A 25,799-nucleotide genomic window follows, 5' to 3' on the forward strand; every position below is an offset into this window, starting at 1 on the left:
TGTGTGTGTGTGTGTGTGTGTGTGTGTGTGTGTGTGTGTGTGTGTGATTTCAGTGTTTCACTTGTGGGTGAGTTAGGTGGTTTGGGCTATTTTTAATCAACTGATAGGATTTAGTGCAAAAATCAATTAAAGGCAGCACCCGACCTGATGGATTGTTATGTCTGTATGGTTTTTCATTAAATAAAGACAGTGGCTTTACACGGAGTCAAATGAACTCCTCCACCGTGCAAAGCAGATCTCACTGGTGAGCACACACCTTGTCACACCACCTCTCCCCTCCTTCCGGAAGAAACCCATTTACCTAGCACACTAACTAAACCAGTGTTTTACCCTCATGCACGCACTCACTTTTTAATTTAGAAGAATCTTGAAAAACACGAAGCAGCAGAATTTTGGCACGCTCCTCAGAACACACATAAATAAATCTTTTTTCAGCAAATCTCCAAGGGTTTTAGGCAAAACTTTGTGAATGCCAGAGCAGAAAGCTAAAAACAATTTCGGGTTTGTTTGTTGAGCCAAAAAAGTGGACATCATGTCCAAAGTACAACTTAAAGCATTATGGTTTTGTATTAAAGAATTCAGTAATATGCATTTCCAACTTAAGAATTCATCTGCAGAGTTTCCCAGGCATGGACTGCTTCTCCAAGTTTTAACTCTTAACAAAGAAATCCAAACAGAACGGGCTCTGGGAGATAGCAGTGTTTCTGTGGCAGTCTCTGAGTAAAGAAGTGGATCGTGTGTCCAAGGGCACTGCACTCAGGTTTTTCTCTGAGATGATTCAAAACAACGGAAACAACTGCGATGGGCACAATTTTCTTTCCCCCAAATCTCCATGACCTGTTCCTTCCCGTTAACAGGAATGAGCGCCATCCTATAGGACAGGACACTGCCCATAACAGAAGTTCAAAAAATATTTGTTGAACCAAAAACATATAAAAGCCAGAGATAACAAGTTGTGCTTGCCATTTTTTTCACTGCTTTACTGAGGTATGATTGACATACAAAAAGCTGTAGGTATTTAATGTTATTTGGAGATAACATGATATTGTATACTAAAAAATTTGTGAAGAGGGTAAATCTTCTGTTGTGTGCTTGCCTTTTAGAATTAATCGAATTTTCTTGTTCATAAGAAAAACACAAACACATTTTAAAAAGAAATTTTAATTATGGAAAGAAAAGAGAGGAAATAGAAATCTCCAGCCCCTAAGAAGCACTTTTCTCTCTCTGTTGCCCACAGTCTACCTGAACCTCCCTTCTGGCTCCCACACCTTCTAACCAGCATCAATATTGCCTGTTATGAAGTCTGACCTTCCTGCACAGAGGGGAGATTCTTTGTTGGCTTCATCTCCACATCCCTCACTGCCAAGTCCGTGGTACCAAGTACAATGGGCACACCTGGAAGGCACTCAGCAAATGTCTTGAGTCAATAATCCCATTATTCTAATTTTCCACATGCATTGGCTAACATTAGGTAGGAAGGTACAAACAGGCCTAACAAATGCATTTAAACTCCTCCCTTCAGTGCTTCTGGAAGAATGGAGGGACTCATACAAATACTTTGAAGCCTAAACACCATGAAAGATTTCCATCATGTGTTTGTGTAATGCACATGGTCCATATTTGTCCACTTAGGTCTTTATTTGAACATCTGGTTTTCTGCTGTGAGCCTTCCCATGGCTGGATGGAAGCCACTTTGAAACCTGGAAGCAATGCCTGATGTTCTGTAATTAACTTTTTCCCCCTCAAATAGGAATAAAATGGACTGTAAGAAAATTTGGCAATGACTCATTTTGTATATTGCTCTGATAATTCATTTTAGCCCAATCTCATCAGTTCTATTTAACTTATATCAAATAAAGTTTTGATGATTTAAGGAGAAACACATCACAGAACGAGCTGACTGGTATCATTTCAAAGTCATTCCTGTTAGACGGCACCTTAATCACAACTTGTAGGGCCTTGGCACGTGTGGCCGCAAGCTGCCGCCCCTCTCTCCCCCCACCTCCATGCCCCATCCTGCTCTCTACACTCTAGCCATGCCAGCACAGTCAGCTCCTTCAACACTCATCCTCTCTCCCCTGACAGAGGACCAGCCAGCACTGCTTCTTCGCCTGATCACGCCCCCCCAGCCACTGCCTGGTTTAACCTACACTGACTTTAGATCTCAACTCAAGGGCCACTGGCTCTAACAAACTATTCCTTACACCTACTCAAGGTCAAGTTCTTCTGCTATACCGTCCTGTAGAATCAATCATTTCTATTATCTCACTGCACTTGTTTTTAGCTTACAATCTTATTCCATATATTACTGAAATTATTTCACCAATATGTATTGACACCAAAAGTCTCACAGGAGTATGGTCATGCCCGTTTTTCCCCACAAAGGAGACACGCAAATATTTATTGAATTAATGCATGACAAAAGAATAAATGAATGGACAATAAATATATCCCACAACCTACTTTGTCCTCTAGAAGGCTCACTTTCTCACTCATCACAATAAATTTCATACCTTCTTTTCTCTCTTCAAGCTTCTGACATTTTTTTCCTCCACTGTCTCCCTCCCCTGATGACCTTACCACATGCTTCATGGAGAATACAGGGGCCAAAACCAACTCTGTCACCTTCCCACCACCAATCTTATAATCCAGTAAACGTTTGCACCCACCTGTTCCTCAAAACAAATAGAACAAACAGGAAAAAACATAGCATAATGGCAGACCTAAATCCAACCATATAATAGTTACAATAAATGTAAATGGACTGAAAACTCCAACTAAAAAGCAGATACTGTAAGACTGGGGATGGGAACTTCCCTGGTTGCACAGTGGTTAGGAATCCGCCTGTCAATGCAGGGGACACAGGTTCGTTCCCTGGTCCGGGAAGATCCCACATGCCATGGAGCAATTGAAACCATGTGCCACAAATACCGAGCCTGCGCTCTACAGCCCACGAGCCACAACTACTGAGTCCGTGTGCCACAACTGCTGAAGCCCGCGTGCCTAGAGCCTATGGTCTGCAACAAGAGAAGCCGCTGCAATGAGAAGCCCATGCACCGCAACGAAGAGGAGCCCCCACTCGCCACAACTAGAAAAAAAGCCCGTGCGCAGCAACAAAGACCCAATGCAGCCATAAATTAATTAATTAATTAATTTTAAAAAAAAAACTGGGGATGAAAAAGCACCAAGACTCAACTATATTATGTCTAGAATAGATGTGCTATAAATATAAAGATACAAGTAGCTAAAAGAAAAAATGGGAAAACATAAACCATACGATAGTAAACATAAAAAAGATGAACCAACTATATCAGACAAAATATCTTTTACTGTATGTTACTTTGTAACATCAGCAAATAGACTTTAAGAAAAGTAATATTACCAGAGACTAAGGAGAACTTTTTTTTTTTTTTTTTGGCTGCCTTGGGTCTTTGTTGCTGCACGCAGGCTTTCTCTGGTTGCAGCATGTGCGGGCTTCTCATTGAGGTGGCTTCTCTTGTTGCGGAGCACGGGCTCTAGGCACACAGGCTTCAGTAGTTGTGGCATACGGGCTCAGTAGTTGTGGCTTGTGGGCTCTAGAGCACAGGCTCAGTAGCTGTGGCACACGGGTTTAGTTGCTCCGCGGCATGTGGGATCTTCCCAGACCAGGGCTCAGGCCCGTGTCCCCTCCATTGGCAGGCAGATTCTTAACCACTGCACCACCAGGGAAGCCCAGGAGAACATTTTATAATGATAAAAGTGTCAGCATATCAGGAAGACATAACAATTATAAATTTGTATGTTCCCGGGCTTCCCTGGTGGCGCAGTGGTTGAGAGTCCGCCTGCCGATGCATGGGACACGGGTTCGTGCCCCAGTCCGGGAAGATCCCACATGCCGCGGAGACACTGGGCCCGTGAGCCATGGCCGCTGAGCCTGCGCGTCCGGAGCCTGTGCTCCGCAACGGGAGAGGCCAGGACAGTGAGAGGCCACAACAGTGAGAGGCCCGTGTACCGCAAAAAAAGAAAAGAAAAAAAATTTGTATGCTCCCAATGACAGCACTTTAAAATACATTAAACAAAAACTGACAGAAAAAAGAGAAAAATAGGCAAGTCAACAATCGCCATTGAAGATATCAACAACCTCTTATCAGTGATCCACAGAACAGCTAAACAAAATGTCAGTGAATAATAGATGTCACAAGCTTAGACTATAGAATGACATCTATGAACAGTAAGTTTTTCAACTGCATATAGAGTGCTCATCAAGAGAGACCACATACTAGGGTACAAACAAGTCTTGACACATATGAAAAGACAGAAACCACATATAGTATATTGTTTACACACAGTGGAATTACATTCAAAAAGTATAACAGTAATACATCTTTTCAAAGCCTCAAATATTTGGAAATTGAACAGTATACTTTTACAAAACCTGTGTAACAGGCTTTACAAAAGGAAGACAGGAAGGAGAAAGGAAGAAATCAAAGAGAAAATTAGAACATATTTCAAACTAAATGATAATGAAAATGCAACATATCAAATTTGTGGTTTATAGCCAAGGCAGAAATAAGAAGCCCATTTCTAGCTTTAAATGCTGATATTAGAAAAAATTTAAATGGGATTTAAATCAAGTTTCTATGTTAAAAAGCTACCAAAAGTTGAGTAACCTGAAATTAAATAAGTTAAAAGAAAAAAAATCAAAAGAGCAAAAATCAATAAAATGGAAAACAGAAAAAACAACGAAGAGAACTAACAAAAGTTGATTCTTTGAAAAGGTTAGTAATATTGATAAACCCATCACAAGATTGATCAAGGAAAGAAAAAAGAGAAAACTGCTTAGCCTTATCAGTAATAAAAAGAAGCAACATGATAAAAATTCTGCAGACATTAAAGGAATAATAAGGAAATGGTATAAACAACTATTTTGCCAATACTGAAACTGACACTAAATGAAACAGAAATTCTGAAGCATCTGTTTCAATCAAAGAAATTGAATTCATATTAATAAAACTCCCTAAAAAGAAAATGAGACAAAGACATCACAAGTAAATTATGAGCCAATATCCCTCATTAATAAATAGGAGAAGTTCTTAAAATTTTAGCAAGTCGAATATAATATTACATAAATGAATACTGTATTATGACCTAATGGAGTTTATCCCAGAAAGGGAAGGTTGGTTTAACATTTAGAAATCGATATTAAAATGTAATTAACTATAATAACAAACTAAAATAAAAATTATAATCATCTCAAGGATGCAGAAAAACATTTGACAAAATCCACCTTATATTGGCGATTAAAACTTTTGGCAACAAGGAATAGAAGAAAACTTTCTCAATTGAAAAAAGACATCTGTGAAAAACATATACCTTACATCATACTTACTGATGAGAAACTGAATGTTTTCCTGCTAAGATCAGAAAGACACAAGAATGTTCATTCTTATCAATTCTATTCAATGTTTTGTAGGATTTTCTAACCAGTGAAATCAGACCAGAAATAAAGAATTAAAGGCATGCAGATTACAAAGGAAAGAATAAAGCTATATTAATCATACATGATATAATTGTTTATGTAGAAAACCTCATTAAATATACCAATTTTAAAAAGATACTAGAACTAATAATTTTATTTAACAAAGTTTCAGTATATAAGATCAATATATGAAAATCAGTTTTACTCTATATATTAGTGACAAACCATTGCAAATTAGAAGTATAAAATAATAGTATAAGAACAAATGAAATACTTAGTGAAAATTTTAACAAAAGATACACAAGACATGCACAATAAGAGCTACTAATTGTTTATAAAGAAAATTAACCTAACTAAGCAGATAAATATACCATGTTCCTAGTTTAGAAACCTCAATATTGTTAATATGTCCATTCTTCTTAAATGGATCTTTAGATTCAAAGCAAATCCCAATCCAAACCCCAGAATGCTTTTCTGTGGAAATGAACAAGCCAATTTTAAAATTCACATGGAAATGTAAAGGCCTTAATATAGCCAAAGAAACTCTGAAAAAGAAGAATACAGTCTTTCCAAAAAATGGTGCTGAAACAATTGGCTACCCAGAATCAAAAAATAAACTTTGATCTATATCTCTTATTATATACAAAAATTAACTCAAAATGGATCATAGACCTAAAAAAAATCCTCAAACTATAAAACCGTTGGGAAAAAAAAATAGAAGAAAATCTTTGTGGCCTTGGGTTAGGTAAAGATTTCTTATATGCAAGACCAAAAGCAAGATCCCTGGAAGAAAAAAAAAATTGATAAATCAGAGTTCAAATATTAAAAAAAATTGTTCTGTGAGTGACATTGTTAAGATGGTGATAACCCAAGCCACATGCTGGGAGAAAACATTTTCAAATCACATATCTAATGATGGACCTATATCGAGAATAAATAAAGGACTCTCAAAAGTCAATCATAAGAAAACAAACAACCCAGTAAAAACTGGACAAAAGATTTTAACAGACATTTCACCAAAGAAAATATAGAGGGGGTAATTAAACACATTAAAAGATGTTCAACATCGTTTGGCATTAGGGAAACATAAATTAAAACTATGGTGATACACTGTTACCCACCTCCTAAAACGGTTAAACGACCAAGCATTCAAATGTTGGCAAAGTTCTGGAAACAACTGGACTCTCACAGCTGGTGGAAATGTCAAATGGTACGGCATGGAAAAAGAGTTTGTCATTTCTTCAAAAGGTAAGCATACACCTACCATATGGCTCAGTCAATCCACTAATAATTGTTGACCCAAAAGAAATGCAAATGTATGTCCACAGAAAGATTTCTGAATAAAGGTTTATAACAGCGATATTTGTAAAAGCCAAACATTGGAAACAACACAGATGTCTATCAACAGGTGAGTAGATAAGGAAACACTGAGATACCTGTACTGTGGGGAACTACTCAGCAATTTAAAGGAACAAACCATTGCTATACATAACAATATGGATGAATCTCAAAATAAGTATGCTGTGAGAGAACACACAAAAAAAGTATAGGCACCTATTAGTCCATATATATAAAATTTTAGGAAATGCCTACTAAGGTATAGTGACAGAAAGCAGATCACTCATTGCCTGAGACAGGGTAGGGATGTGTAAGTCCAGGAGCAGCAAGGAGGAAGAAAGAGTTACAAATGTGCACATTGAAACCCTTGGGAATGATGGGTGTGCTCGTTATCTTGATTATGATGGGTGCTGGCTTCACAGCAGTATACGTGTGTCAAAAGTTTTCAAGTTTCAATATAAGCAGTATGATATATGTCATTTACAACTCCATAAAGTTTTTCAATCAATTAACTATTTCTACATTTTAGCAGGAACAATTAGCAACTGAAACTTAAAAATATAATTCCATTTACAATAACCTCAAAAATATTTAATATTTAGGAGTAAGTTTAACAAAAGACATACTTAAAACTACAAAATTCTGCTGTGAGGAATTTTTAAATGACCCAAATAATTAGTAAAATACATCATGGTCATGGATGAGAAGAATCGATATCATTAAGACATATATTCTCTGCAAATTCATTTATAGATTCAATGCAATCCGATTCATGTTCTCCTAGTCTTTTTTTTTTTTTTTCTCCTAGTCTTTTTTATAGAAGTTGACAAGCTGATTCTAAAATGTGTATGGAAATGCAAAGGGCCTAGAAAAGTCAAAACAACGTTGAAAAAGCAAAAGCAAGCTCAGGGCTTCACTATCTGAGTTCTAGATTTACTGTGAAGTTTCAGGAACCCTGACAGTGTAGTACTGGCACAAGAGTAGACAGATTGAGGGAATAGGATACAGAAATAGACTGACACTTGTATGGTCAATAAACTTTTCACAAACACACCAAACAATTCAAAAGGAAAATTGAATTCAGCAAATTTTACTGGAACAACTGACATCCACATGGAAAAAAGTAATTTTGGACCCCCATACTTCTGCACATCATACCAAAAGAAATTTCAAAATGAATCATAGATCTATATATCTTTGTAAATCACAGATCTATAAAGCTTTTAGAAGAAAATATAAGATAATATTGTTGCAACCTACAGGCAAAGATTCATTAGACAGAACCCAAAAAGCAATAGCCATGACGAAAAAATGGTGAATTAGACTTACCTAAATTGAAAACCCATGCTCATCAAAAGACACCATTAAAATGAATAAGCAAACCGCAAATATTTACAAAACATTTGTCTGACAAGGGACATATTCAAATTATACAGTGACTCCTACAATTCAATAATAGAAAGACAGACAGCCCAACTAAATTAAAATATGGGCAAAATAATAATTGAACAGACATTTCACAAATGAAGCAGCATGAATGATCAATAACCACACAAACCAGTACTCAGCATCCCTTGTTGTCAAGGAAATGCAAATTAAAACCACAATGTGATATCACTACACACCCTAGAGTGGCGAAAATTAATAAGATTGACAAAACCAAATGTTGGCAAGGAAATGGAGCAACATGAACTCTCATGTAGCTCTGGATGAAACATAAAATGTTACAACCGCTTTGGAAAAGTTTTAACAGTTTCATTTAAAGTTAAACCTACTCTGTGTATTTGTCTAAGAGAAATTAAAATATATGTCCCCAAAAAGTGTAGAAGAATATTCATAGCAGCTTCAACCCCCAACTGTCTATCACTGGGAGCATGAATGAACAATGTGTGACATAGGACACTAGGCAGCAGTAGAGAGAAAGGAGCTACTGACTCCTGCATGGGGATAAATCTCCCAGATGAAACACTGAGTGAAAGGAGCCAGATACAAAGAAATTCACACCATGAGATTTTATTTACAGGAAGTTCTAGAACAGACAAAACTAATATGAGATGGAAAAAGTCAAAAGAGTGGTGTTCTGGGCAGGAGTGTGGGATGGTGGCAGAGTAGGAGCTGACTGGGAAGAGAGGGGACTGAAATGTTCTCTATGGTGACAGGGATGTGAATTACATGACTGCATCCCTTTGTCAAAATTGTACAGTTAGTGTTTGTGTGTGTGTTTCAACGTGTGTAAATGTCAACTTAAAAAAGAACTATAAGATTTGGAGGTCACCAAGATGGTGGGGTAGGAGACCCCAGCCTCCACCCTCCCACAGAGAATCTAAAAAGGATGAAGTCGTGGAAACGGAGAGTAGATTTGATGGTTACCAGGGGCTGTGGGGGGAGGAACTGTGGAGATGTTGGTCAAAGGGTACAAATACTCAGTTATAAGATGGATAGTGTACAGCATGGTGACTATAGTTAACAATACTGTACTGTGTACTTAAAAGCTGCTGTGAGAGTAGATCAAAAATGTTCTCGCTGTAACCACAAAATGGTAATTAGATGAGATGAAGGATGTGTTAACTAACCCTATTGTGGTAAACAGTTCACAATATGTACATGTATCAAATAATCACATTGTACACCTTAAACTTATACAATGTTATATGTCAATCATATCTCATTAAAGCTGGGGGCAGGGAAGAACGGTAAATAATGAAAAGAATAAAATAAGGTTAGGGAGTGAATAGAGGTATGGGTGAAAAAAGAATGGCAGAAGGTTCATAATCAATGAAGGTGGGTGATGGGTATGTCAAAGTCCATTGTATTATTCTGTTTACAAGTATTTGGAATTTTCCACTAAATTAAAAACTATTAAGAAAAAATTCAGGTTGGCTTTCAAAATAATTATCTTATAATAGTCCAGGGATAATGTTAGAGATTTTAAAAAGCATTTGAGGGCTTCCCTGGTGGAGCAGTGGTTGGGAGTCCGCCTGCCAATGCAGGGGACGCGGGTTCGTGCCCCGGTCCGGGAGGATCCCACATGCCGCGGAGTGGCTGGGCCCGTGAGCCATGGCCGCTAGGCCTGTGCCTCCGGAGCCTGTGCTCCGCAGCGGGGGAGGCCACAACAGTGAGAGGCCCACGTACCGCAAAAAAAAAAAAAAAAAAAGCATTTGAAACTTTTAAAACCAGTTGATAAGTCACCCAGCAAGATATTTCTTGGAAGATTACCACACCACACATGATTATGTATATAGAGATACATATACAACATAGAGCGAACATGCGCACTCCTGTAATTGGCAGATAAGAGTCAGGGTCATGGCACAGGTCTTGGTGTCATGTGTCCTAGTAACTGGGGACTTGGGGGAAAGGGTTCAAGTTCTGGCTTTGCCACTGTCCTTGGGGGTACCAGTTACTCTAACTAATTCCCTCACCTGTCAAATGAGAAAAAATCACAGTGCCTACCACACACAATTATTGTGAAAACTAGAGAATCCATTGAAGCAAACTGCACGTTAGGGGAAGACTCAATATTATCTTTTTTATTTTACCGAAATACAGTTGTTTTACAGTATCATATTAGTTTCAGGTGTACAGCATAGTGATTCAATATTTTTAGCAGTTATACTCCCTTTAAAGTTATTATGAAATAATGGCTATATTTCCCTGTGCTGTACAATATATCCTTGTTTCTTATCTACTTTATACATAGTAGTTTGCATCTCTTCATCCCCTTCCCCTATTTTGCCCCTTCTCCCTCCCCTCTCCCCGCTGGTAACCACTAGTTTGTTACCTATATCTGTAAGTCTGTTACTGTTTCATTATACATTTGTTTCTTTTTTTTTGTTGTCCCATATATAAGTGATAACATACAGTATTTGTCTTTCTCTGATTTATTTCACAAAGCATAATGCTGTCTAGACCCATCCGCATTGTTGCAAATAGCAGAATTTCATTCTTTTTTATGGCTGAGCAATATTCCTGTGTGTGTGTGTGTGTGTGTGTGTGTGTGTGTGTGTGTATGCTACATCTTCTTTATCCATTTATCTTTTGCTGGACACTTGGGTTGCTTCCACATCTTGGCTATTGTAAATAAAGCTGCTATGAACATTGGGGTGAATGTATCTTTTTGAATTAGTGTTTTCATTTTCTTCAGATATATTTCCAGCAGTGGGATTGCTGGATCATATGACAGTTCTATTTTAAGTTTTTTAAGGAAACTCCGTATGGAGGTTTTCCACAGTGGCTGCACCAATTTACATTTCCAACAGCAGTGTGCAAGTGTTCCCTTTCCCTTTTCTCCACATTCTCTCCAACATTTGTTACTTGTAGACTTTTTGATTAGCCACTCTGACAGGTGTGAGGTGATATCTCATTGTGATTTTGATTTGCATTCTCTAATAATAAGCAGTGTTGATCATCTTTTCACATGCCTATTAGCCATCTGTATGTCTTGTTTGGAAAAATGTCTATTCAGGTCTTCTGCCCATTTTTTTTGATTGGGTTGTTTCGGGGGGGTTGTTTGTTTCTTTGTTTTTTGGTTTTTTGTTTGTTTGTTTGCTTGATGTTGAGTCATATCAGCTGTTTATATATTTTGGTTATTAACCCCTTATCTGTCATATCATTTGCAAGTATGTTCTCCCACTCAGTAGGTTGTCTTTTTTGTTATTGTTAATGGTTTCCATTGCTGTGCAAAAGCTTTCAAATTTAATTATGTCTCATTTGTTTATTTTTTGCTTTTATTTATTTTACTTATTTTGGTGACAGATCCATAAAATATTGCTGCAATTTATGTCAAAGATGTTCTGCCTATGTGCTCTTCTAGGAGTTTTACAGTTTCAGATCTTAAATTTAAATCTTTAATCCATTTGTTTAATCCATCTGTTTGTTTGTATATGGTGTGAGGAAAAGTTCTAATCTCATTGTTTTACATGTAGCTGTCCAGTTTTCCCAGCACCACTTACTGAAGAGACTGTCTTTTCCCTATTGTATATTCTTGCCTCCTTTGTTAGACTAATTAATCATAGGTGAGTGGGTTTATTTCTGGGATCTCTATTCTGTTCCATTGATCTATGTGTCTGTTTTGGTGCCAGTACCATGCTGTTTCGATTACTGTACCTTTGTAGTATAGTCTGAAGTCAGGGAGCAGGCAGACTCAATATTATTAATTAGGGATATAATGTATTATTATCTGAAGATAAACGATCAGCAGGCAGCCAACAAAAACCTCTGGAGGCACAAGAGCACACAATTGTTTCTTCTGAGTAATTCAGGGCTTTAAAGAATCATTAAGGAATGGCTCCAGACCGTGCTAGCTGCAAGCAAATTTATAAGCTGATAGAGGAAAATGGGAGACTTTCACATGTTAAGATTGAAAAAAATAAGGCCTTTTTTACCTCTGTTTTGTCTAAATATACTTACAGAAATAGGAATCAATTTTATGTTAAAATTCCTGCAGGAAATAGAATTTTGTTACTGTAAGCCAAAATATTTATTCCTGTAATGTAAATTTTTATAAAAACGGTTTTTTAGGAGAATACAATTATCCTATCATAGCAGAGGGGAGCACAAAAATGAAGCAAAACAGGCTCCAAGCTACACAACACAAAGAGCAAACCAGTCGCCCAGCTGGTATCAGCAAGTCTTAAATGTAATTGATTCACTGGAAGAAAATTAAACCAGGAGATAGAGTTGTTACTAGTTGGTCATTGGAATCAAGGTCTCTGTGACCTGGACAGAAGTACATTGATTTTTTTCTGTCCCTGGTATGTAAACAGAGTGCCCCCCCTTTTGCCCCGTGTAGACACGTGGGTGTTTCTGACCTGCCCTGTAAGTGAGTGCTCATCACACAAACAGAAGTTTTCCCTGAGTCTTGAGGGGAGAGGGGAGTTTAGGACCATGTGGAACTCAGGTGTATGACCTAACCTGGTCACCCAGGGAAATCAGCAGAGAAGGACCCTGGAGCCTGGGAGAGAGCCCTTTGGAATACAGAAAACATTGGGTTGTCCTTACTGATGGATGATAACTGGATTAGATGCTCCCCAATTAAACGATCTAAGCACCCACCCTCAGGCTTCGAGCCAGGCAAAACTTGTTTAGAAATCCCCTTTTCCAATCTAGCTTTAACAAGAAAAGAAATTTATAAATGGAGATGTCAAAACAATTGTAAAGGAAAATGTCAAATGGAAATTTAGATAATTCTGCTCCTTTCGTGGGAGTTCTAAAGCTACAGATAACGTGGCCAAAGCAAAGAGGGCTGGAGCCAGAACGGACTTCACCAAAATGAGTCATTACTGCAATTTCCAGATCTACCACTCATCCCAGAAAGCTCATCACAGAAAAGAGAGCTACGCACACAGCTGGGCCGTTGGGGTCTACATGGCCCTTGCCCAGCAGTACATGATATGGTCTGAACTATCAGAATGTCTGCACATTCCTGGACAGGTGACACATGCCATGATCAAAGCCATCAGAAGAAAGAAAAGAGCATGGCAGACAAGGCAATGGGTCCTCCCAGAAGGCCTGGTGGCAATCATGCGCTAATGAGAGAGCCTGAGTGACTAGGAGTGACATACCAAGAATATCCTCGCCGAGAAGAGGCCTGAAATGATGAAATTACAGCCTCGATGGTTGAAGGGAGTACAGACTGGGAGCTCTTATTTTTCAAGTGTGTCAAACACAAGTTAATAATCAACAAGACCACAGGTATCTTCACCCACCACTGGCAACAACATTCCCAATGCTGCTGTCATTCATGTTGGGTCCACGGTGATTATGCTGTTGTGTCCCAGTGAGTTATTATAGATGAGAAGTCCAACACCAAGTACACGTCATTTTTTTTTTACCAGATGCACAAGCAGTAGGTCTACATGGCGGCAGCTCTAACATCTGGGAGCCACAGAGACTTGATAATTGAAAATTAGCTTAAAATGTGCAAATAGAAGATAAATGAGGTTACTCTAAACTTGCCCACGGTCCTCCTGCTTGTTATCCCTGCAACGGGCAGGTCGCTCAGCTTCTCAGAGCGGCTCAGGTGGCTCATCTATGAATCGCACCCCTGATACCCAAAGGCAGGGCTGGACCTGGGGCCTCCTGGAGTCCCTTCAACTGTTCCCTCACTGAGCAGTCATTGTGCCAGGAGCCGGGAGGGGACACAGACAGAACAAGGGGACTTTGTTCCCATCTCCAAGAATCTTACCACCCAACTGGGGCGAACAGATGGTAATAACTATAACAAAGCAGAAAAAGAAATCTAATACAATAGAGAAACAAAATACTAAAGAAATACAAAAAGCCAAGAGAGATTAATCCCATCTGGACCACAAGGGACAGTTGCATGAAAGAGGTGGCATGTGAGCTGACAGTTATTAAGAAGGAAGGAATGAGGACCCTAACTAGGATGAAAGCAGTAACATGGAACCGGAGGAATGGATCCACGACATTCTAGAAAGCCAGGGCAGGCAGGCCTTGATGACGAGGTGGATAGACCACATTGCCCAGTCCCCGTCCTTAAGCAAATTCTTTTCAGCTCAGGGTCTTAACTCCTTATAATCCACAACTTTGCAAATCTACTTAGGACAGACAAGCTGAACTGAACCTTAACTCAAAGTAAGTAATGTAATTTGTGCTTTATTTCAGTGATTAGTTGTAAACACAGAATTATGAAATAAGTATATAACTAATAAATGTAGTTAATTGTATATATACATACATAATTATAAATATATGTATAGGTAGATAACTGGTAAAGAATTTAAGAGAAGTGAACCCATGCAATTTAAACTATTGTCTCATAATTCTTTTTTTTTGACATAGAAAACAAATTTATGTTTATCAGAAGGGAGGGGGAAGGGATAAATTAGGAGTATGGGATTAACAGATACAAACTATTATATATAACACAGATAACCAACAAGGACCTACTGTACAATGCAGGGAACTATACTCAGTATCTTATAATACATATGATGGAAAAGAATCTGAAAAAGAATACATACATATATATCTATATACATATAAAAAAAACTGAATCACTCCTGCTGTACACCTAAAACCAGCACAATATTGTAAATCAACTATAGCTCAATTTTTTTTAATTTTGATTTTTTTTCAGTGTGTAATGTTTGAGATTGGAAAACAGAGGACAAAAGGAAAATTTGGTGATGATTCTCAGGGATTCAGTAAGAAATCATCTCACAGATGGTGACGGTAAAAATAATCTTTAAAATATATGATGGTGAAACATTTGTTTTGTTCTAACTGTTCACTGTGCTTCTCATTCTAGAAAAAGAGCACCCCATGAGACCTATGATAAAATGAATAAATGGAAAGTCTGGTGGAGAAAAAAAAAAAAAAAACTGCAGTGCTGCAAAGCTAATGTGCTGTAAAGCTACCCTAAAGAAAGCCAGAGGGCAGGATGAGGGTGGGGATGGCACCGCTCTGTGCTACCCCCATCAGATTGCATCTCCAGGACCATGTTGCAACCAGCACCACCCATTAGGACGGGCACAAACTGAAGGCACCTGAGAATGTGATCCATGTGCTTAATGGGAAGCTTCCTATCTTCATACTTGTTTCATCTTAATATGAAAAAAAGGTTGGCATGGAGAAGACCAACTAAACTTGACCTGTGGCCTCATAGAGTAGAACCAGGGCAAATGAGGAGAAATAAAAGCAAAGACCCTTTTGTTGAGTACCAAAGAGAAATTTCTAGCATCCAAGATTTCCTTTCAAGAGAGCAGGAGTTTGCAGATGGAGATGTTCAGATAAAGGCTGGACACAGCATATGGTGTTTCTCAAGCATTGTCCTAGGTTCTTTACAAACATTAATGTATTTAATTTTTATAAAGCCATATGAGGTGAGGACCCTTTTATGGCCCCATTTTACAGATGAGAAAAATTAAACACATAGAGATCATGCAAACTTCCTAAAGGCACCCAGCTAGCAAGCCACCTGGACGGTCCAGCTCCAGTGGCCATGTTCGTAATCATTCTGCTGCTATGAGGCACTTGGGCAGAACTGTTGCTGCAGAGTCAAATCATGGATGGATGATTGACATAAATCAGACTTAAGACCGCATGAGTCTACAGAAGGATCACGATACAGCCACATGACTCAGAAGCATGCCAGACCTTTTGGAATCTAAAGACCAAAGCAATCAGGTGTTTTGAAGATAATGACGATGATAAAAAAAAAAAAAAATTCTGGGTATCCCTGAGCTAGTTGCCCTTTATTTCACAGACATCTTAGAATTTTCTCTCCTACTAACTTATTTTTTATTGTAATTTTGAAAAAGGACCAGAGAAAGGTCCAACTCTGATTTCACACAACAAGAAATCATTAGTAACAAGCATTTAGAAAAACAAGGATTACCATCAGGAAAACCTTAAACGTGAGAATTAAGTATGGGCATTTGCCTTCAACTGTCTCAAAATGGCACTTACTCAGGGATTTCAAATGTTTCTTTCATCTCATATAAAGTTAAGAAAGTATCATTTTTGGTTTTTTTTTTTGTAGTTTCTTATCTTTATGTATCTTTATTGGAGTATAATTGCTTTACAATGTTGTGTTAGTTTCTGCAGTACAATAAAGTGAATCAGCTATATGTATACGTATATCCCCATATCCCCCCCCTCTTGAGCCTCCCTCCCACCCTCTCTATCCCACCCCTCTATGTCCTCACAAAGCACCGAGCTGATCTACCTGTGCTATGCAGCAGATTCTCACTAGCCATCCATTTTACATTTGGCAGTGTATATATGTCCATGCCACTCTCTCACTTCGTCCCAGCTCACTCATCCCCCGCCATGTCCTCAAGTCCGTTCTCTACGTCTGTGTCTTTATTCCTGTCCTGCCTCTAGGTTCATCAGCACCGGTGTTTTAGATTCCACATACGTGCGTTAGAATCCGGGATTTGTTTTTCTCTTTCTGACTTACTTCACTCTGTATGACAGACTCTGGGTCCATCCACCTCGTTACAAATAACTCAATTTCATTTCTTTTTATGGCTGAGTAATATTCCATTATATATGTGCCACATCTTCTTTATCCATTCTTCTGTCCATGGACATTTAGGTTGCTTCCATGTCCTGGCTATTGTAAATAGAGCTGCAATGAACATTGTGGTACATGACTCCTTTAGAATTATGGTTTTCTCAGGGTATATTCCCTGTAGTGGGATTGCTGGGTCATATGGTAGTTCTATTTTTAGTTTTTTAAGGAACCTCCATACTGTTCTCCATAGTGGCTGTATCAATTTACATTCCCACCAACAGTGCAGGAAGGTTCCCTTTTCTCCACACCCTCTCCAGCATTTATTGTTTGTAGATATTTTGATGATGCCATTCTGACTGGTATGAGGTGATCCCTCATTGTGGTTTTGATTTGCATTTCTCTAATGATTAGTGATGTTGAGCATCTTTTCGTGTGTTTGTTGGCAATCTGTATATCTTCTTCGGAGAAATGTCTATTTAGGTCTTCTGCCCATTTTTGGATTGGGTTGTTTGTTTTTTTGTTATTGAGCTGCATGAGCTGCTTGAATATTTTGGAGATTAATCCTTTGTCAGTTGCTCCGTTTGCAAATATTTTCTCCCATTCTGAGGGTAGTCTTTTTATCTTGTTTATGGGTTCCTTTGCTGTGCAAAAGCTTTTAAGTTTCATTAGGTCCCATTTGTTGATTTTTTATTTTATTTCCATTACTCTAGGAGGTGGGTCAAAAAGGATGTTGCTGTGATTTATGTCATGGAGTGTTCTGCCTATGTTGTCCTCTAAGAGTGTTATAGTGTCTGGCCTTACATTTAGGTCTTTGATCCATTCTGAGTTTATTTTTGTGTATGGTGTTAGGAAGTGTTCTAATTTCATTCTTTTTCATGTAGCTGTCCAGTTTTCCCAGCACCACTTATTGAAGAGGCTGTCTTTTCTCCATTGTATATTCTTGCCTCCTTTGTCAAAGATAAGGTGACCATATGTGTGTGGGTTTATCTCTGGGCTTTCTATCCTGTTCCACTGATCTATATTTCTGTTTTTGTGCCAGTACCCTACTGTTTTGATTACTGTAGCTTTGTAGTATAGTCTGAAGTCAGGGAGCCTGATTCCTCCAGCTCCATTATTCTTTCTCAAGATTGCTTTGGCTATTCGGGGTCTTTTGTGTTTCCATACAAATTGCACAATTTTTTATTCTAGTTCTGGGGAAAATACCATTGGTAGTTTGATAGGGATTGCAATTAACCTGTAGATTGCTTTGGGTAGTATAGTCATTTTCACAAGGTGGATTCTTCCAATCCAAGAACATGGTATATCTTTCCATTTGTTTGTATCATCTTTGATTTCTTTCATCAGTGTCTTATAGTTTCAGGCCAATATCACTGATGAACATAGATGCAAAAATCCTCAACAAAATAGTAGCAAACAGAATCCAACAGCACATTGAAAGGATCATACACCATGATCAAGTGGGGTTTATCCCAGGAATGCAAGGATTCTTCAGTATATGCAAATCAATCAGTGTGATACACCATATTAACACACTGAAGCATAAAAACTATATGATAATCTCAATAAATGCAGAAAAAGCTTTTGACAAAATTCAACACCACTTATGATAAAAAATCTCCAGAAAGTGGACATAGAGGGAATCTACCTCAACACAGTAAAAGCCATATATGACAAACCAATAGTCAACATCATTCTCAATGGTGAAAAACTGAAAGAATTTCCTCTAAGATCAGGAGTAAGACAAGGGTGCCCACTCTCACCACTATTATTCAACAAAGTTTTGGAAGTTTTAGCCACAGCAGTCAGAGAAGAAAAAGAAATAAAAGGAATCCACATCAGAAAAGAAGAAGTAAAACTGTCACTGTTTGCAGATGACATGATACTATACATAGAGAATCCTAAAGACGCTACCAGAAAACTACTAGAGCTAATCAATGAATTTGGTAAAGCAGCAGGATGCAAAATTAATGCACAGAAATCTTTTGCATTCCTATACACTAATGATGAAAAATCTGAAAGAGAAATTAAAGAAACATTCCCATTTACCGCTGCAACAAAAAGAATATAATACCTAGGAATAAACCTACCTAAGGAGACAAAAGACCTGTATCTAGAAAACTATAAGACACTGATGAAAAGAAATTAAAGATGATACCAACAGATGGAGAGATATACCATGTTCTTGGAGTGGAAGAATCAACATCGTGAAAATGACTATACTATCCAAAGCAATCTACAGATTCAATGCAATCCCTATCAAGCTACCAGTGGCGTTTTTCATAGAACTAGAACAAAAATTTTCACAATTTGTATGGAAACACAAAAGACCCCGAAGAGCTAAAGCAATCTTGAGAAAGAAAAACAGAGCTGGAGGAATCAGGCTCCCGGACTTCAGACTATACTACAAAGCCACAGTAATCAAGACAGTATGGGACTGGCAAAAAAACAGAAATATAGATCAATGGAACAGGATAGAAAGCCCAGAGATAAACCCACACACATATGGTCACCTTATCTTTGACAAAGGAAGCAAGAATATACAATGGAGAAAAGACAGCCTCTTCAATAAGTGGTGCTGGGAAAACTGGACAGCTACATGTAAAAGAATGAAATTAGAACACTTCCTAACACCATACACAAAAATAAACTCAAAATGTATTAAAGACCTAAATGTAAGGCCAGACACTATAACACTCTTAGAGGACAACATAGGCAGAACACTCCATGACATAAATCACAGCAACATCCTTTTTGACCCACCTCCTAGAGTAATGGAAATAAAATAAAAAATCAACAAATGGGACCTAATGAAACTTAAAAGCTTTTGCACAGCAAAGGAACCCATAAACAAGATAAAAAGACTACCCTCAGAATGGGAGAAAATATTTGCAAACGGAGCAACTGACAAAGGATTAATCTCCAAAATATTCAAGCAGCTCATGCAGATCAATATCAAAAAAACAAACAACCCAGACGGGCAGAAGACCTAAATAGACATTTCTCCGAAGAAGATATGCAGATTGCCAACAAACACATGAAAGGATGCTCAACATCACTAATCTTTAGAGAAATGCAAATGAAAACTACAATGAGGTATCACTTCACACCGGTCAGAATTGCCATCATCAAAAAATCTACAAACAATAAATGCTGGAGAGGGTGTGAAGAAAAGGGAACCCTCTTGCACTGTTGGTGAGAATGTATATTGATACAGCCACTATGGAGAACAGTATGGAGGTTCCTTAAAAAACTACAAATAGAACTACCATATGACCCAGCAATCCCACTACGGGGCATATACCCTGAGAAAACCATAATTCAAAAAGAGTCATGTACCACAGTGTTCATTGCAGCTCTATTTACAATAGCTAGGGCATGGAAGCAACCTAAGTGTCCATTGACCAATGAATGGATAAAGAAGATGTGGCACGTATATACAATGGAATATTACTCAGCCATAAAAAGAAACGAAATTGAGTTATTTGTAATGAGGTGGATGGACCTAGAGACTGTCATACAGAGTGAAGTAAGTCAGAAAAAGAAAAACAAATATCGTATGCTAACACATATATATGGAATCTAAAAAAGAAACAAAAGTGGTTCTAAAGAACTTAGGGGCAGGACAGGAACAAAGACGCAGACATAGAGAATGGACTTGAGGACACAGGGACAGGGAAGGGTAAGCTGGGATGAAGTGAGAGATTGGCATGGACATATAGACACTACCAAATGTAAAATAGATAGCTAGTGGGAAGCAGCCACATAGCACAGGGAGATCAGCTCGGTGCTTTGTGACCACCTAGAGGGGCGGGATAGGGAGGGTGGGAGGGAGATGCAAGAGGGAGGGGTATGGGGATGTATGCATATGTATAGCTGATTCACTTTGTTATACAGCAGAAACTGACACACCATTGTAAAGCAATTATACTCCAATAAAGATGTTAAAAAATAAATAAAGATACTAATACTAAAAATAAAAAGTACCTAGGAATAAACCTACCCAAGGAGGCAAAAGTATCGTGTTATAGACAGACCAATTTCTCTACACCTTGGAAATCCGTCCAGTGGTCACAGCCGAATATTAAGTTCAGGTATATTTCTCATTTCAAAAATAGAGGGGAAAAATTATAACTCCCTGGCAACAACTTGGGGAAATTACCTGGTGCTAAGAAGCTTCTTAACACATTTCTGAAGAAGATTTCAGTAGTACCCTGACAGCAATGGATTAATTCTCCTGTCCCGTGAACCAGATCCAGGCCAACTTAATCAAAAACACCCACTGACAGTTCTGCCTGGTGGCGATACGGGTACAGTACTGGGCACAGAGCAGACCCTCAGATTTTGGTGAAACTTGATAACTGCTTTTTTATTAAACACTCCCTGTGTTCTAAGCTCTGTGCTGAGCACTTTAGGTATCTCACTTTATTTTAACCTCAGAGCCTGAAAGATCGAAAAACCAAGCTTAGCATTTACCTCACTGTCTTGTACATAATTATCGCTTAAAAAGTAGCCACTATTCTTATCAGCTATTTTACCGATGAGCACATAATTAGTAGGAAGTAAACCTAGGAACTGGCCCCAGGATCAAGTGGTAACAAATACATTAAAGAAGCGAATGAATGAGTGAGTGGAAGGAAGGAAGGAAGGAAGGGAGGGAGGAAGGAAAGAAGGAAGGAAGGGAGACAATACAACCAGAGTCATCCCTTTAATAAAAAGACCAGGGGAGGGAATTCCCTGGCAGTCCAGCAGTTAGGACTCCGTGCTTCCACTGCAGGGGGCACAGGTTTCCTTCCCTGGTTCGGGGAACGAAGATCCCGCAAGCTGTGCGGTGCAGCCAAAAAAAAAGACAAGGGAAAAAGAGAAATGCCAAGAGAATAAATGTTAATTATAATGTCTAGGGGTGGAGTACACAGGTTTATCATCTTCTCTGTGCCAAGCTCTGTACTTTGCCCTGAGGAATACACCGAAGAAAAGAAAAGTGTGATTCCTCCCCTTTGTGGGATCTAGTTGGACTGAAATATGTATCACATATATAGAAGTGAGATGTCTTATTTTCTGACAAAGAGAGTTCCACTCCTATTCCACACATAAGATAAAACCACCACCAGAAATGACATTCCCACTGTTGCAAACACTGCAGAAGCCCAGGGCCCGGGTGGCAACTCCTGAAGGAGGAACTTGAACCATTTACATGATAACCACCTCCATGTTTCATGTAGAAACATGAATGAATAAGCAAATCACATGTAAGTCGTTCCTAAAGCACATTCCTAAAGTGGCATGAGCTTTTATTTTTTTCCCAAGGAAGGTTCCTGATCGAATTAGACAGCTTTGTGTTTGGAATTGAATAATGACCCCCAAATCTCTACTCCATCCACCTGAGATTCCACCCTTTGATAGTCACTCCTTTGAATGTTAAGAAATGTGAGAACTTTCTATCCTCCATTAAAATAAATAACACTGGAAAAAATGCTATATTTTAAAGCATGTAAGTGTTTAAGAGAATTAATCGGTTAAATCTCCATTTGAACAACAGGTTGAGAGAAAGGCACTAGAGAGAAAGAAGTCCAAACAGGCAACAAGGGGGTCAGCGCGAGAAAGCCAAAGGTCTCCCATCTTAACCAGGGCTAGCCTGGGGCATCACAGTCCGTTCATTCTGTGAGACATCACATTTCACTCTTCCCTTTATATATCATAACAATCACCGGTCACTGGCCAAGCAATGAAGCTTCAAGTGTGGCACTCAGCCATGACTGTAAGTGGGCAGTTGGGAATCAACAGAAGGCTACATCCTCAAAAGGAGCTCTTCTTCCAGAATCTTTCTTAGTGACAATGCCATTGATTCTACTGGGCATTTTTGGAAGTAAAAGGCGCAGCCCAATCCTTCTTTATCCAATTTCTCCTGCTAATTCCCAAACTCAAAAATGTCGTAGGGCCCTGTTTGAGAAGATGCAGTGAAGCACCAAGCTGAGCCCGAGCGTTTCACTCCAAGCATGAAGAAAGTTTGTCTTCATGTTGTTTCTTGTTTAAGCAAAGAAGGCAAATTTGCCAGTCATGTTCCTTTCCAACCTTCCCTCTTTCTGGGAAGCTGGGATGGATGCAGGAACAGTGCAATGCCCGAGGTATGGCAAAGCCTGATCAAACGTCCTCGCCACAGAGCTGCCTGGACATATTTACTGTGTGAGGCTCAGGTTCCATGTTGGGGACCCAGACATACATAAGAAATGGCAGCTCTCCAGCTCTGTCCTTCTCCCCAGACAGAGGGAGGGAGACAACCAGACAACTGCTCAGGTTGTGACAAGGATTCTTCTTGATTTATTCAACACCTACCCTTGCTTGTGACCTTGATAATTCACATGATTTTATTTAAATAGAAAGTAATTGAGAAAACATAAAACAAAACAGTCTTAGAAAGGAGAGTTTTAGATCATATAATGAAAAGGGTCATCAGACAATTGCACGCAATATGACAAGGGCTCCTATTTATTTATTTACAACTTAATTTTCTTTGTAATCAGGACAATGGACATGGTATTATTTTTTATGAGAAAATCTGGGGAGAAAATACAGTTAAAAGGGAGAGTTTTATGTAACTGATTGAAATAAGAGGAAAACAATCAAAAATTTTCATTGCTGTAGGTTGAAAGGGTCTCCTGCGATGTCCAGCCGAGGTTGAAATCATGAGACCCCAGGACCTTTGATTCCTGCTCAGTCTGGAGGGGCACCATCGCTCATGTGAAGTTAGGGGCTGCAGGCGGCACAGCCCCAAATCTTTCTTCCCCCGCCTCTCCGCTTCACCTTCGAGGCAGCGTGGAGCAATAGTTAAGAGCACAGATCCTGGCCAGCACCCCCTCTCGGGAGCTGTCATGGAGGGTGCAGAGCAGCAGGCTGTGAAGCAGGCACGGAGGTCAGGGTCCACGCCCTTCATCTGGAGCAAAAGATCCACTATATGCACAGCCGTGTATGCCTTTTCAGGAAGGCAGTCTTCCCTTGGAGGTCAGACCTTCGACTTTTCACTCCAGAGCACAATGAACCAGATGCGTCCTACTAATCACCCAAACAAGCAAGTGTCCCAACCAGGCGTGGAAAGCAGGAACTTACCACCACTAGTGGTGCTCCCTAATGAACAGCTATCAACCAACAACTAGCCTCCCCTTGCAATCAGGCAGGGGTCTTCGAGACCCATGGGCCAGGAGTTGTAGAGGAAGGCTGCTGCCAGGGACAGGGAGAGGGGCACCGAGAAATATTTTGCTTTCAGGTAAGGGAAGCAGGTAGTTGCTGGGATAGCCCCACCCCAGTTCTTCCCACCTTGGAAGCAAAAGTGATTCCAGGACCTCTGACGGCCACTCAACAACCACAGGTCACTAAGTAAGGAGGACACTGAGAGTGTGGGGCAAAAAGAAAGAACGATTAGGATTTACTGGTGGCACTGGGCTAAACCAGCAAAGGTAGAGCCCCTACTTCAACACTTCAAAGCTGTGAGATCAACACCTTTCTTGCTTAAATCACTCATTTATCTCTAGGTGTAAGCATTCCTGATATACCAGCCAGTCTAAGAGCGTAAGTGTGCATTTACCATCAGAAAATGATGAAATCTTGCTGGCCCGTGTTAATTAACTGTGCAATTGTCAGTCACTTTTCCATGAAAAGACAATAACAAAAGGAAGAAGTGAGGCTCCCTTCAGAGGGAGTGCAGACCTCTGCTTTACCCAGGGACCTAGCACTCCACTTCGCTAAACTCTGGGAAGCAAGACCTAGATTTTTAAGCCCGAACTTTTCAAGTCCCCTCTGTTTCTCTCTTGAAATACCAAATATGTATAAAAATCTGTATTATTGTAAGACATACTTGTGCCTCTGAGAAAAGCAATATATCATCTGTAGTTTTAGAGTCTTTGCTAGTTTCCCATGATTCTGCATATGTTCAAGAATTAGTATTTGCAGCAGAACACCATTATTACTAATAACATCACATTAAAACTAACAGTGCTTTACTATCTATAGTACTTTCATATGTATTCTATTTTTTAAATATCTAGAAACCACAAAAGGGTTGCTATTTCTTTGACTGAGTGCAGAACAAGGTATGTGAAAACTTAGGAGAACTAGAATAAAATCACTCATATTCTTCACAGGCATATACAAGATAAGACAACAGGCTAGGAAAGCGGGAAGCATGGGAAAATGAAAAAGGAGCTAGATATGAGAATAAAATAATAAAAATTCAACAGCTCAATTTAAAGGTGCTTTAGAGGCTGTAAAAATCACACAGAATGTGCATAAAATTTGAAGAATATCATGGAGGATAAATTGGAGAAGCTCCACAAGAAATAGAGGAAAAGGATGAAGACAGACAAAAGGATGACAGAGAAAACTATAGTTATAAAGACAAGCGAATAAAGAGCCAACATTCACAACTAAAATTCCAAAATAGTCAAATATAAGCAACACAGTGATTGGTCATACCCTGGAAAATAAAGCAAATCTCAACGAAGTTACAAGGATTGAATTAATTCAGAGTATGAATGATTTCATACACTGACTAGCATACTCTGAAAGATTTCTCTGACTATAGAAAAAAGTAAACCAGAAATAAATAACAAAAATATAACCAAAAAGTCCTCAAGTATTTGGAAATTCAGCAATACACTTCTAAATAACCAATGGATCAAAAAACAAATTATAATGGAAATTATAAAATATTTTTATTAAAGGATAACAAAAATGCAATAAAACACAATTTATGGGATGCAGCTAAAGGTGTGCTTAGAAGGAAATTAATAGCCTTAAATGCTTATATAAGAAAATTAAAAAGCCTTAAAATCCAAGACTGAATTATCTGGTTTAGAAAGTTACAAAAAGAAGAGTAAATTAAACCCAAGTAAAATAAAAGAAATTAAGAAAAATGCTTTAAAATGTAAAACAAATGGATACATCAATCAAGATGGTGGAGTAGGAGGATGTGGAACTCACCTCACCCCACAAACACATTAAAAATACATCTACATGTGGAACAATTCTCAC

Source organism: Monodon monoceros, unplaced genomic scaffold, assembly GCF_005190385.1.
Source record: "Monodon monoceros isolate NGI ecotype Baffin Bay Population unplaced genomic scaffold, NGI_Narwhal_1 Super_Scaffold_4, whole genome shotgun sequence".
Lineage (NCBI taxonomy): Eukaryota > Metazoa > Chordata > Mammalia > Artiodactyla > Monodontidae > Monodon > Monodon monoceros.